This window comes from Grampus griseus (genome assembly GCF_964374135.1).
Source record: "Grampus griseus genome assembly, chromosome: 11".
NCBI classification, from domain to species: domain Eukaryota; kingdom Metazoa; phylum Chordata; class Mammalia; order Artiodactyla; family Delphinidae; genus Grampus; species Grampus griseus.
Genome location: NC_139005.1, coordinates 92,008,761 through 92,023,710, shown reverse-complemented (window position 1 = coordinate 92,023,710; position 14,950 = coordinate 92,008,761). Strand labels below are relative to the sequence as shown.

At 53.0% G+C, this 14,950-nt stretch overlaps 1 protein-coding gene across 1 annotated transcript in view; it reads left to right on the top strand.

Moving 5' to 3' along the window:
• Positions 1-14,570: 14,570 nt before the first annotated feature.
• The window catches only part of TMPRSS6 (transmembrane serine protease 6), a 37,872-nt gene continuing 37,492 nt past the window's right edge, over positions 14,571-14,950 (top strand). Inside the window, exon 1 of the mRNA XM_082665062.1 lies at positions 14,571-14,755. The gene's annotated coding sequence lies outside the window, so the exon portion shown is untranslated. The remainder of the gene's footprint in view (positions 14,756-14,950) is intronic.

The window sequence follows — 14,950 nt, the reverse complement described above, 5'->3', positions numbered from 1 at the left end:
TCTTCCCTGTGCCTGGGGTGCCCTCACCTCCCTCATCTAGGTGACAAGCTCCCTTTATCCTTCAAGTGTCAGTTCTGCTTCCCTGGGAGGGAAACACCACCTCCTTCAATGTGCGCAAACTTTGAGATTCGGTGCCGGAGGGACAGGCTCTCAGGGTCACAGGGTGGCTGAAGAAAGTGGCCCTGTCACTTCCCATTTGGGATCTCTTGTGACCTTTGAATGCTTGGCTACAGCATCCTTAACGCTGTGGCCCAAGTATGGACACAAATGCCCCGGCAAAGTGGACACCGGCTGGATCTTTCCACAATGGCTTCGCAGTAGCCTGCTGCTGGAAAGTAAACCCCTCCTAGTGGCAGGTCCTGATGCTGTCACAGGGAGCCCTCCCTTGGGCCCCTCCCGCTCCAGCCTCCACTGGTCTTTTCTGCAGCTCAGGGGCTGGCACACCGCCTCCAGATGGCAGCTCCACTCACTACACTTGGCACAGCGCACTTGGCACTCCATCATATTCCCTGGGTGAACTGATGAACTATCTGGCATCATCTTGCCTGGGCTCCCTGCGCCCAGCTGCCTTCGTGCAGGGGGTACCATCCACCTCACAGGAGCACCCCTGGCGCCTTGACATTTCTGAGGTCAAGACTTGGAGAGGCGGCGATCCAGGCCCATTAGATTCCAGCATGCCTGCTTCAGTGAGAGGCTCATCCCCTCACGTGGCAGTCGCCCCAGCCACACACAGCTAGCCCCTTCCTTCTCGGTGCTCCCCACCACCCGTCCACTTCTCTCCCCTCTGTCCCTGGCACTGATCACACCTGTGATGCCTATCACAACCTCCCTTCTTGACTAGAGTTCTTCGGAAGGCAGGGACCCCAACAGATCCCAGCTAACCCCAAGGTGTGAAAACACAGTGCCTGCATTTATAGGCCATGCTTGCAGCTGATTGGGCACCTGACACAAGCCCACCCATAGGTTCATCAGCAGCCTATGAGATGACTTAGAACAGAAGCTGTGTCCAATCAGGGAGGCCGGGCCTGAACTGGCCAATCAGGTTTCTCTCAGTCTTGGGCATTCGAATACAGGGCAGGAGGGTGGCCCCAAGGAGCAGGTGCATGTGGAGAAGAGCCCCAAAAGGCTAGAGAGGAGTTAGCAGAGGGGCCTGGGCTCCTATTACTAATACTGCTGCTCGCCAGGGGGCTACTGCATTTCACTCAGGATTCCTGTTTCTTCTATGCCCAAAATAAACTCCCTTTTCCTGAGGTTGTCTGAGTCTTGGATCCTTACCATGGAAGAGCTTAATTACCGGGCCATGGCACTTCCCACCTCCTGCCATATGGTGCTGTGTGTTCTGGGCCGTAAGTCTCCTCAGTCCTGAGGAGAGCATCAGACCCAAGCTCAGTGCCCACAGCTTTGCTGTGTGTCCTCGGGCAAACCAGGAAATCTCTCTGCAAGTGAATTTCCACTTTGCAGAATTCTTTGGAGGGTTACATTTCTCAGGCTTTGGTCCTGTGTGTGCGTATATATATATATATATATATATATATATATATATATATATATATAAAAATGATGTGTGTACCATCTTTGTTATTGTTTACTTAATATTTTTCTTTCAATCAATTCACTTTTTGTTTAATACTTTTATTTAAAGAAAAAATTTTATATTGGTTCTGTAAATGGGAAAACTGATATTCACTATAAATAAAAGGTAATGGTACAAAGTAAGTACAATGAAACAAAATGTTTCAATTTATTGCCTGCTGGGAATCTGCTTTATCTCTTAGTTTAAAGGGGAGATAAGCAAGTGTTGGGAAGCTGATGAAGACATGCCAGAACCAGAGACTTCTTCCTCGAGAAAATGCAGAACGATTGTAAGGGAAATATCTTTTTCACTAAAAGGAGTCAGATTGATCTTATTCGGTGTCCAGGCACCATCTGATATGGTCTCATGGGAAAATATTGCTCTTGATTTTACATCTATCTAACTCAAGTATCCTTGACTCTGAAAACTTGGACCAGATCATGAATAGCAGTATCTGGCACTCATAAAGCTGCACTCATGGCAGACATTGCTAATCAATTGCAGTGGTGCCTGGCAGACATTGCTAATCAATTGCAGTGGTACCTGGCAGACATTGCTAACTGACCATACTCCTCCTTTCTCTGGAGCTTGGATGCAGCCTTAGATGCTGTAGGCAGGCTGGATTGATCACAGCTGGTACCTGGTGACATGTCTAGGCCAGATAATCCTTCAGGTTCCTTCCACAACAGAAACTATTGTTCCTGGGCTTCCCTGGTGGTGCAGTGGTTGAGAGTCCGCCTGCCAATGCAGGGGACACGGGTTCGAGCCCTGGTCTGGGAAGATTCCCACATGCCGCGGAGCAACTAGGCCTGTGAGCCACAACTACTGAGCCTGCGCGTCTGGAGCCTGTGCTCCGCAACAAGAGAGGCCGCGACAGTGAGAGGCCCGTGTACAGCAATGAAGAGTGGCCCCTGCTCGCCGCAACTAGAGAAAGACTGCGCACAGAAACGAAGACCCAACACAGCCAAAAATAAATAAATAAATAAGATAAGAAACTATTGTTCCTGACTCCGATTTTCTAGGCAGGGAAAATTGAGGCTGTTATGGTGGAGACTGGAAAGTTGAGAGGGCCCTATGAGCAAGTACACCCAGGGAACCCAGCTGTCCTTACTGTGTCTGATGGGAGACCTGAGCTGGTAGTGTGTGGCATAAGGGACCGCCTTACACCAAGTGGAGATGGACTGATGGGCTAGAAGCCACAGTATGAATGTCCAGTGTACAGGCCTTGGGAGATGGAGCAAGGAGGGAGCAGCTGGCAGGGGTGGAAGGAATGAAGGAGAGACAGGCTTGCCTGGGTCAGATTCCAGGAGAGAGGAGTGGCACCAGCTGGGGACCAGGCAGCCTAGGGCCTTGGAGAGCTGTCAGATGCAGAGCAGGAAGCAGGAGGCAGCCAGGGCAGATTGGGGTATAAAAGAAAAGGGAGGAGAGGTGGGAGGGCCTTCCAGCCCCTCAGGTCTCCAATTTCTTGAGCTGTATTTGTTCCTTCACTTCCTCAATCCCCCACTATCTCTGCTCTCCTCCTACCTCTCAATTCCCACTCTAAGCAACTTTCAATGTCTGCAGTTACCAAGCAAATTACGGTGAACCAGTTCATAGCTAGGATGAATAACTTACCACTGTCCTCCTAATTATTGGGGACAACCAGGACAATTTCAAAAATCATCAAGAAGCACATTTTAAAAGTGGGAAGAAGGCTAATATTTATGTTCCAGACACGGGGCCAGACGCTTTTCACGCATCATTTCATCACCTGACAGGGACCTTGTGAGGCAGGTGTTATACTCCCCATTTTGCAGATTAGGAAACTGAGGCTCAGGGAAGTTAAGAAATGCAGCTGATGGTTGGCGGATCCAGGATTCAAGATATGGTCACATCTGGCCATGCCACACCCTTGCCTAAATCCCCAGGGAAACCCCCAGTGACTCCCTAAACCCTCAGGACCCTGGCCGAACTCCTTAATGTCATAGTCAATGCCGCGGGGACCTCGGGCAGGTCTCATCTGCTTTCATGCCTCAGTCGCTCCATCAGTGAATGGGGTAGTCAGACTGGGTGATTTCTAAGTGCTCTCCTAGCCCTGATAGTCTGTGGTTTCAGGTGCCACACGGAATGTGGCTTGTGGCTGGGACTACATATATTTCACTTCAAGAGCGGGAGGCTGGGCCTGCGGGGGGTGGGCATGAGAGCAGGGACCGCAACTGACTCATTTGCTTTGGTACACGCTGGTCCCTGGGTTTGAAACAGCCCCGCCAACCAAACAATCCACTCCCGGACTCCTACACATCCCTCAAGACCTTCAAGCAACCCCACTTGTCGGAGGCCCTCTAATTCATTCCAATTAGGGTTAATTACTTCCTTCTACTGTCTCCTCCTGAGACCGCTCTTTTCGAACCATCTTTTGTGCTATGGGCCCGATCCTGTGCTAGATTCTGGGGATACAGGGGTGATGATAATGGTTCTGGAAGAAAATCAGCCAGAGTCCCATTAGCACAAGCTTTATTTGGGAATACCAGGCGTGAGGAGACTCTGAAGGAGCTTCTAACTTGGGGAAGGAAGACAAAATTTTGTGCAGGGCTGTAGTAAGGGGCAGCCAGAGTTCAGCTTGTATTGGAAATAACTGTTTGAGGATGGTTCTTGGAAGAGAGAGAAATTGTTCTTACAGATCAGCAGCCACCGTTTGGCAGTTTGGATTTTATCAACAGGCAGTGGGGGAGGGACAGCTATGGGGATGAGGACCTGTGAGGGCCACAGTAGAATGTTCTCCATCCTTCAGTGTCTCTTCAAGAGGGGCGTTTGAGCACTTAGCAGGCATCAGGCTCTGCTCTAAATGCATTGTATTATCAACTCACTTGATCCTTACAACAATGCCACAAGGGAGGGACTCTTCTTACCCATTTTACAGATGAGAAGACCAAGGCACAGAGTGGTTAATGACTTGCCTGAGGCCACACAGATGGAACACAGTGGAGCAAGGATTTGAACCCTGGCAGTCTTTAGCACTCACACGGGCAAGCTCTTCACTGCTGTAAAGTGTGGTCGTTCAAGGATCTCATACAATCTCTCAGAGACCTGGCAAGGCAGGAATGACCAAAATTCTGGGTTCTGCGTCACAGATCCGGACAGGCAGCCCTGAGAGGATGGCGCCCTCTACCAGGCCACACAGTAAGTGTGGGTGGAGGGATGACTAGAAACTTGGGGTCTCACCCCTACATCTTGCTGTCTCATGGCCACTGTCTTTGGGGGCAGGGAAGGGGGGGGTTGGGTTGTTGATTAAACTTGAGCTCAGCACTAGCAGCCTGGGGTTGGCCCCTGAGACAGCCCCGGGACATCCCCTTGGCTGGCTCTGAGACATTTTCCACCACCGCAGGTATGACACACATCCCATCGCAGCGCCCGGGAGGGAGGGTGTCGGACAAAGCTGTGAGAAAGCAAGGCCGGAAGTGCTGAGTGGGGAGACTGTTGCTTGTGGGGATAAAAGGTACCCAGTCTACAATTCCAGGAAGTCAGGATGCAGAGGGGAGGGAGGAGCTGGCGGGAGATGCATCATCTTCCATTGCTCTGTGCACCTGGCTACACGCCAAGCCCTGGCCACAGAGAGGAGGCTGGGTGCTATCTGGTCTGCAAAGAGTCCCCAGCCCTGTGGGGGAGGGCATGACCACGGAGGACACAGATAAGTCAACTGACAGTCACAGCCTCCTGCTGTGGAAGGCGGTCAGTCAGAGCCTCTATTGAAAATGCCCGACCTGGGAAGGCTCTGGAGGCTCCTAACGCAGGCATGGAGGGTGGAACGTCGTATGGGGCTTTAGCAAGAGGGGCTCCGCCGCATTCGGCTAGTTTCAGATACACACACAGTAGTAGTCTCTGCTTATCTGAGAGGAGCACAGTCCAGACCCCTAATGGATGCCTGCAACCGAGGGTAGTACTGAATCCCATACGTACTATGTTTTTCTCCTATACCTACATATCTAGGGTAGATTTTAATTTATAAATGAGGCACAGTAAGAGAATATCTGAACTGCCAGTGTCACTAGTCTTGAGTTTTGGGGCCATGACTAAGTAATATAAGGGCTACTTGACCACAACTCTGAGATACCACGACAGGCCATCTGATAACCAAGGTGGCTACGAAGTGACTAACAGGCAGGACATGCTGGACAAAGGAACAATTCACAGCCTGGGTGGGGCAGAGCACAATTTGAAATTTAGGAATTGTTTATTTCCCGTTTCATGTTTTCGGACTGAGGTTGACCGCAGGTAACTGAAACCTCAGATGAGGGGGGATTTCTGAAGTTGGCCGAGGTTGGCTCTTGGAAGAGGGAGGAATTGTTCTGAGATTCATTCATTCACTCGCTGTGCGTTTACTGAGAGCTTATTACGTGCAGGGCATGGTGCCAGTTGCCAGGGATGCAGCAGTGGAAGAAACACCGTCCAGCCTGCCCTGAGGCCCCTGCAGCCCCTTTGGGACAACTGGGGTGGTGGTTAAATCACTAACTCTAGACCTAGTGGCCTGGATTAAATCCTGTTTCTGCCACCTACCAGCTGTGACCTTGGACAAGTGCCTAAACTTCTCTGTGCCTCAGTTTTCTCATCTGTAAAAAGGGAGGAGTACCAGGACTGTTGTGAGGATTAAAGAAGTGAGTGGCTATAAAGTACTTAGAAGAGACGAGCTGGCTTCAGGGCAGATGGGACAGGGACAGGGCTGTGACCAGGGGAAACCCAAGGGCCGCAGGTGTGAAGGCAGCTGGCTTGATGGGCAGCCTCTCAGATGTTCTCTGCTGCCTTGGTGATGCTGTTTGGGGCGGGGCTGAGCTGGATGCCACTGCAGTGTCTATCTCCCCCCAAGCACCTGCGTAGGTCTCAGGGGATAATGGTTTAAAGTGTGACCCTCCCTATGGGTACTCAAATGCCCAAGGGGATGAATCTCTGACAGGGGGATTCCAGGAAGTGTGAGAAAGGCGGAAAGAAAGCTACTGCGTCTTCCGCCTGCCTCTCAAATCCATTCGCGTGAGCTGCCACCAGTCTAGACCAGGGCCAAGGGCACTCAGGCTGTCCCACTTGTTCCAACTCTGAGCCACTTGTCCCCTTTGAGGCTCAGTCTCTTCGTCTGTAAATTGGGGTGAAAGGTGTGGGCGAGGGGAAGCTGTCTTACCTTGAAGCTTCCTTCTGGCTGAACCAGTCTGTTCTGTGGCCTCCGGAAGGATTGGGATGGGGTCCCCACTCACTCGGCTAAGATGACCCAGAAAATCTGCCATTGCAATTTTCCTCCCCGATCCCCACCTAAATTTTAAATGCCTGGGGGAGTTACTAATTAGATAAACCTCATGTGACATGATTGGTAGCCCACTCTGCAGCAGGCAACCCATGCCTCATTCATTCTGATAAACTCATTGAGCTCCTCCTGTGTGCACGGCATTGTTCAAAGTAGACATTTGGATTGGAGGGAGTTGGGATTGCTCGGGTCAGGGCTTGGTGTTGGTCAACCCCAGTGTTTGAGAGGGTGCCCCTGGCAAAGGGTCCAGTGACTCTTGTAAAAGTAGGTGCAGGAGAGCGCCCGATGCAGCAGTCAGAGCAACCAGCCAGGAGCTAAGTCAGCGAGTGAAGTCTGTTGCTTGTGATTTATGCAAATATGAAACTAACAATGAAACCCATTACCGCTAGGATCCCAACTCAGATGCTGACGCTGATGTGAGAAGGAGAGGGGGGCAGACAATAGCGACAGTATAGAAGATGATGCCAGCAAAGTGCAGTGAACACTTAGTAGGTACAGACACTGTTCTAAGATTCCCATGTAAGTTATCTCTTTCAATTTTCACGCCACTTATGGTTATTGTCTCATTTTATGTATGAGGAAGCAGAGGCACAAGAAGGTCCAATAACTTGTAACTCAAGGTCATGTGTCTTATAATAAGAGTCAGAGTCAGGACTTGAGCCCAGGCTGCTGACCTCAGTACCTGTGTTTTTAACCCATACAGTGGAGACAGTTGAGAGTGGTGGGGTCTGTGTCATACTGAAATCGCTCAGGGCAGCCACCGCTGATGGCTGCCATGTTGGGAGGTCGACCAGATCTTCGAAACATTTAAGGGAAGCTGGAAATTCAGCTTTTTATGTGTAGTGTCCTGATTTTTAAATATCGGTAACTAACTTTAAAAAAAAATTTGCAACACAAGCAGGCTAAGCAAAATGTGTCTGCGTAGGAGGAAGAAAGGAAAGCCATCCTCTGGGAGTCATTGCAAAAGGTCTCTTCCCCCTGACCTCGACTGGGCTGGGTGCCCCATCCTCCCGCCCCTGTGCTCTGAGCCGCTCTGTGAGCCTTTGCCGGCCCTGACCCTCAAAGTCCCATCCATCACGCATCCCAGCGCCTGCCACAGGATGTTCATTGAGTGAACGTGTGGACTGTGAAGGGGTGAGGGGAGGGAGGCAAGAAGAAAGGTAGGGAGGGAGGGGCAGTTACATAGAGGTTCCAAGAACTTGGACTTGCATAGAAATCAGAAACCAACGTGGATGGCTAAAGGGACAGAGCCCACAGGCATTAGGCCCTCACACAGCCCCACCAGCACGAACGGCTGCCCTGATGACACGGAGTATCAGGAGAAGAGAGGCACCACCCAAGGCCGGAGCCAGTGCTGGGGCTGCCTCTGAAGGGCAGCAGGAAAGGGGCTCCTTGGAGAGCAAGGTCCGGACCCTCAAACTCAACTGCTTGTAGGGAGGAGCTCCGGCTGCAACAAAATTTGAGGCAAAAAAAAAAAAAATATATATATATATATATATATATATACACACACAGAAAAATATATACATAGAAATATATAGAAAATATATATATATTATATATATATATTATATATATATATAATTGGAATTCTGTGTGCCTTGGAACTTTTTGTTAATTCTCCACCTAAGGACATGCATGTTCAGTAATGATACAGCCCTTTGACTTTATTTTTAAACATTTAGTTTTGGACAGAATGCAGGAAGGAGCACACGACTGGGAACCTGGTGATTTGGGTTCCAGCCCCACCCCTGCCGCAGCCTTGCCACATGACCTTGGGTAATTCCCCACAACCCCCTGCCTGGAACCCCTCCCGCAGGGACCCCACGGTGGAGGAGGCCAGGCTGAATGACACATGAAGAGTTTCCATTCTGGGTCCCCAGCGGCCTGGCTTGAGGCAGCGCCTCTCAAACCTCAAACCCCTGATCAGAAGCCACCTCCCTGACTGCCCGCTGGGAAAGCAGCGAGAGGGCAGGCCAGGGGCCTGTGAGTTCTCCCCCAGCAGACAGAGGCCAGAGGCCAGGGCCCAGGAGGGCTGGGAGGGCCAGGAGGGGAGGGGTGGCAAGGAGGGAGGGACACACACCCAGAGGGGATGACGTCAGAGGGTTCTGAAGGCGGGGGGTCCTGGCTGTGTGACCAAGAGCAAATGACAATCGCTTTCTGAGCCCCACTTTCTCACCCGTAAAATGGGGTAAATGGGACCGTTTTTCTTATTAGGGGACGAGGCCAGCCCTGTGTCTGGTTAGCAGTAGCATAAAGGCACAGAGTCTTAGCCTCTGTAAGGGTCCCGGAGGCCCTTAGGACCTTGACTCCTTCTGCAGGTGAGGGAACTCGGGCCACCGAGGCGGGGACTCCTGAGAGGTCTCCCATTGGAATCGGCGGTAGCCCGTCCTGATGGATTTTCCTTTCTCGAAGCTCTAAGGAGCTGCCTCTGAAGGGCAGCTAAGTCTACCGAGGACCCTGTCCTCCGTCTGCTGCTGTGATGACAGAGTGTCTGCCGTGTGTCCCACTGTCTGCGTCCCCCGGGCTGGACTGCATCCCTCAAGGGCAGACACTGAGACTTGCTTGGTTCCATGGCCTTGGGGTCCACACAGGCCGGCACCGCGTAGGTGCTTGACATCTGTTTAAAGAAGGAGGAAGCGAGTGGACAGAAGTGACAGAGTGTCCCTGGAGAGACCTGCCAGGGCGGCCTCTGAAGGCTTGGTGAAGGCAATGGGAAAGGTGGGTGCAGCTCATGGGGTTTCCTTTCCTCCCAGCCACACGGAGTCTCCAGAGGTCGCACCTGTGTCTGTGTAGGAGAAGGGCGAGGAGGGTAGGAGCTCAGGTGTAGAGAGAGAATAGGCTTCGGAAGTGACTTGAGGACTCAGGGTGACTCGGACCTTTGGAACAGCAGCCCACAGCATTGTCACTAAGCAGCTGACTCCCACCCTCTCATCCTGTCTGTAACAGGCTGAACTGTGTCCCCCAAAAGATATGTGGGAATCCCAAGCCCCAGTAGCTCTGGATGTGACCTTATTTGGATATAAGCATCTTTGTGACTAGATGAGGTCACTAGCGTGTGCCCTGATCCCATATGACCGGTGTCCTTGCAGGAAGAGAAGAGACACTGAGAAAGACACACAGGGAGAAACCCATGCAGTAAAGGAGGCAGAGGTTGAAGTTACGTGGCCACAACCCAAAGCAACAGCAAGGAGGCCAACAGCCACCACAGCTGGAAGAGGCAGGAAGGGTCCTCCCTTAGAGCCTTGGGAGAGAGCGTGCTCCTGCCAGCACCTTGATGGACTTGTAGCCTCCAGCACCGTGAGAGAATGAATTTCTGTTGTTTTCAGCCACCCCGTTGGTGGTACCGTGTTAGGACAGTCCTAGGAAACAACTACTCCGCCTCGGGGCCTAGAAGAGCTTCGTTTTCCCAGACACCGTCTAGACGGCGTCTGGCAGGGGCACCCCGAGCCCGCCCCTCACCCCTCACCGCAGCCCCAGGGCTGTGAGCCCTGTGCTTCCTCAGAGGGTGTCAGAGGAGTCTCAGCTGGCTGAGAACCTTCTCCAGGGCTGGACCAGAAGGGGAGCTCTCCCGCTGTCCCCCAGCCTGATCCCCCTGGAACAGTACCCTCACCCCTGTGCTGGATTGAACAGTGTCCCCAGAACCCACGTCCACTGGGAACCCGTGAACATGACCTTGTTTGGACACACGGTCTTTGCAGATGTAAGCCAGTGAAGATGAGGTCATCCTGCATTAGAGGGGGCCCTAAATCCTCTATGACTGGAGTCCATATCTGAAGAGGGAAATTCGGACCCAGAGACACAGACACACAGGAAAGCGGCCACATGACAATAAAGGCAGAGATTGGAAGGATGCTTTTCCAAACCAAGAAACGCCAAGGATTGCTGGCAACAACCAGAAGCTAGGAAGAGGCAAGGGAGGGTTCTTTCTTCCTTCGGAGAGAGAATGGACAGACATTTGATTTTGGCCTCCCCTCCTGAATTGTGAGAGAAGAGATTCCTTTTGTTTTAGACCACCCAGTTTATGGTCATTTGTTACGGCAGCCTAGGAAACCGATACACTTCCCATCAAAAAGACCGGCTCCACCCGCCCTGGGCGGTGCATCCTGGGGCAAGCCAACCTCTCCTCTCAGAACTTTGGTCTCTTCTTCTGCTGAGTGGAGACGCACAGTCCCACTCCCAAGCCTGAACCTGAGGCATCACTGTGAAGGGCCCAACTGGGGGCCCAGAGCTCAAAATACTGTTATCAATGGAGTAGACAGGAACTGTTATTTGTTCACTCAACAAATGTTTGTCCTGTGTGCTAGGCAGTGTTCTAGGCTGGGATCCAGCAGGGGACCAGACAGACAAACTCTTTGTCTTCACGGGCCTCACAGTCTAGGGGTGGAGAGAGCAGGGGGAGATCATTTCAGAGACACGCTGTGACACGAGCTGCATCTGGGCTGTTGGAGTTCTCTCTGCGGGGCTTTCCTGAGTTCAGACAAGGTCAGCTTCCCCAGCCTCCTCCACCATGACTGAGCTCAAGACAGCGCTAAAAATTCAGATATTTGTCTCTCCAGCCTCTTTGGTGGCCAGCTGTGAGCACTTGGTGTGTTCACACAGCACAGAGTTGCCGTGGTATTTGCCCAGCTCCTTGTGTTAGTTTGCCTGGGCTGTGTAACAAAATATCCAAACCAGGCAGCTTTTTTGGCCTCGTGCCATGCGAGATCTTAGTTCCCCAACCAGGTATCGAACCCATGCCCCCTGCAATGGAAGCACGGAATCCTAATCACTGGACCGCCAGGAAGTTCCCAAAACTGAGCAGCTTAAACACTGGCAGTGTAAAGTCTCACGGCTCTGGAGATGAGAAGTCCAAGTTCAGGGCAGTTCGCAGGGTTGGTTCTTTCTGGGGGCTGTGAGGAAGAATCCATTCCACGGCTCTTCCCTACTTTCTGCTAGTTTGCTAGCGATCTTTGGCTCGCCTTGGCCAGTAGAAACATCATCCTGATCTCTGCCCTCATGTTCACGTGGAATTCTCTGTGTGTGTGTGTCTGTCTCCAAATTTCCCCTTTTCGTAAGGGCATGAATCATATTGCATTAGGGACCCACCCTTCTCCAGTGTGACCTCATCTTAACTAATTCCATCTGTGACAACCCTATTTGCAAATAAGGTCATACCCAGAGGTACTGGGGCTTCCATATATGAATTGGTGGGGGGAGGTCCACACATCACAAGCATCTTCTCTGGACTACCAGGAAGGCAGGCAACGCCCATCCCTCTGGGAGGCACCCATCATGCTGGGAGGCACCCAGGGCTGAGGTCAGGGTAGTGGCTTGCCACCCCCTGGCCTCCCTCTTGGAGTGTCAACTCATCTTCAGAATGTCTTATGAAGGGGGATGCTAATGTCCAGCTGTCTTCTTTTCCAACCGAGGACTTTTGCATAACGTCCAGCTCTGTTGAGCAGATGTCAGGCGTGTCTCATTCATGTCCCTGTCCCCAGTACCCAGCACAGCCTGACACTTTGTAAGTGCTTAATACATTTGCGTGATTAATAAACCAGGAGTCGTGAGTTCACATTTCACCAGGGCCTCCTCAGTTTCTGCAAATTGGGGCTAAAAATGGTATCGACAGAAGGATGGTTGTGAGAAGTAAATGATATAATGCAAGAAGTGCTGGGCACAGTGCCTGGCCCACAGTGAGCCCTCGTCACAGCATCAGCCAGGACCTGGAGGGTGAGGGAGGGTGTAGCCGCCTGCCCCTGCCCCTGACTCTACCCTAAACCTGGACTGAAAGAAAGGCAGCCAAGGTCTTTTAAGGGCCTCCCGCATGCCACGCACAGCGTCGGCCGTTCACACCCAGTTCCATCTTGATGCCTTCCACAGCCCAGCTTTATCATCCCCGTTCCACAGGTGACAAGACGGCAGCTTGGGGAGGTGATGTGTCTTGCCAGGTCACAGCAGGTAGGAGAACTGAGATTCGGGCCAGGTCCTCTGCTCCCCAGCCCCCAGCTGGACCCTTGTCGCCCGAGTGTGGTGCACATGCTTAAGCCTGTCTCTCTCCCTGGCCTGCTGGGTCAGCCCGCTGTGCCCCGTGGCCTCCAAGCCTCACCGGCCAGGCCTCCAGGTGGTTCCTCTGTCCCTGCAGACCAAGAAGACCCAGTGTTAGTGTGAAATGCAGATTCCCAGGGAGAAGAAAGGCCTTCATCCCCTGTTGGTGACGGTGTCCCGCTGCCTCAGGGACAAGAGTCTCCAGGCCATATGGTTGCCGCATTGACAGAGGGCAGCCTGTCTCATTGGCAGTCTCCACCCACGGCTCTCTGAGCAACTGGGGAGTTGGCACCCTTGCCCCTGCTTTCAGATGCCTCCCTTAACCCTTTGCTGCCCCCCCCACGGCAGCCCTCCCCCCCGGGCTGTGGCCAATCGATGGCTTGGTGGCAGGTAAGTACAGAGGACATGATTGCACAAGACCTTCTGCTTTTCAAAGACTGTCCAGCTACCCGCCTGCCTGGGCCGGGGGCCTGGGCCGCTTTGGAGGGGGACAGAGGCAAGGCTTGTGGGTGTCTCTACCTGCCCCCCAGTGCTCCTTGCTCCCATCCTAAGCACCCGTCCCTTGGAACGTTTGCAGGGGGGCGGGGCCAGGGCCTGAGAGGAGGGGAGACTGGAGGGAGTAGGGAAAATTGTCCAGGGCGGGGGCAAGGCTGGGGTCCGTGATCTCAGGTCAGGGTTAGGCCCTGGGCAGGGCTGAGGGGTAGGAGAAGAGAGGGAAGGTGTTCCCCCCCCAGAGTCTCTAAGGTGTTCCCCACCCAGCCCCTCAGTGTGCCCCCTGCCTGAGCCTGAGCCCAGCCATTCCCCTGCCTGGAGGTGGCCATCAGTCTGTACACACTCAGAAAACCCTGGTTCTCAACACGTGCTTTGGAGCACGGTCACGTCTAAACCCACCATCTCTGCTGCAGCTCCGTTCAATACCACACTTGTGATCCCAGTGTTCTGTTTTGGTCAAATGTGATATTTTTAAAAACTTTATTGAAGTATCCAATGTTCTTGTAGTCACATTAAAAAACGTAAAAATAAGCCGATGAAATGAATTTCAATAATATATTTTATTAACCCTATACAGCTAACGTGTTATCATTTCAACACGTGATCAACATAGAAAATGCTCCTTGAGCTCATATTACATTCTTTGCACTCAGTCTTCGAAATCTGGTATATATCTTGCCCGTGTGGCACGTCTCTGTTCAGACTGGCCGCATCCCAGGGGCTCAAGAGCTGCATGTGGCCAGAGGCCACCAAAATGGACAGCACAGCTCTCCAGAATCAGGTAGAAATTCAACTAATTTCCAGCTAAACAGAAAATAGCACCAACGCCACCCCAACTCCATTTTTCTCCCCTCCCGTCCCCAGAGCACAGGAGCCCAGCCTCCTTGTCTCTCTCAGAGCCGCTGGCTCCTCTGGTCTCACCTGTCCAGGTAAGGAGACCCGCGTGAGCCCCTGCCCACCCTGCACGGGCCCCCGCACAGCCCCCAGTCCTTGGTCACCCCACCTCATACTCTAGGGGACCAGGAGCTGTAACCAGGCAGGAATGTCACCAGGCAACAGGCCTCGGGGGAGAGCTCAGATCTCCTGCACCTGCCCGCCAGCCTCCAGGGTGCCCACGGGGCGGGGCGAGGCGGGGCGGGGCACTGCCTGCCTCCTGCCTCCGGCCTGTTGGCCTGTTTACGTGCTCAGTCACAGTGCTGTCCCCAGCCCAACAGGAGGCCCGTGGAGCCTGGGGCCACAGGCCACAGGGGACAAGGGCCAGACACCCCGGCCATGGCTGTGGGCCATTGATCCAGCCCAGGCTGGCTGGGTAGGGGGTGGGGAGACCTTGGTCTGGACAAACAGAGGCTCTGAGGTCTGCGTGCAGCAGGCCCGGCACCCACCTGCCACTCCCAAAGGTAAGCGGGGACCTCCAGGCCAGGGGACCAGGATCTATGAATGACCCGGTGACAGCGTCTACCCGGAGAGCCAGGCCTGGCTCCCTGGGGCTTAAGCCAACTGCCCTGCTCCGAGGCCTGGTCTGCTGGGCCTCACGGGCCAGAGAGTGACCCAGCGAGCAGAAGGCGAGGGGTCCACAGAGCTGGGGTCGGAGG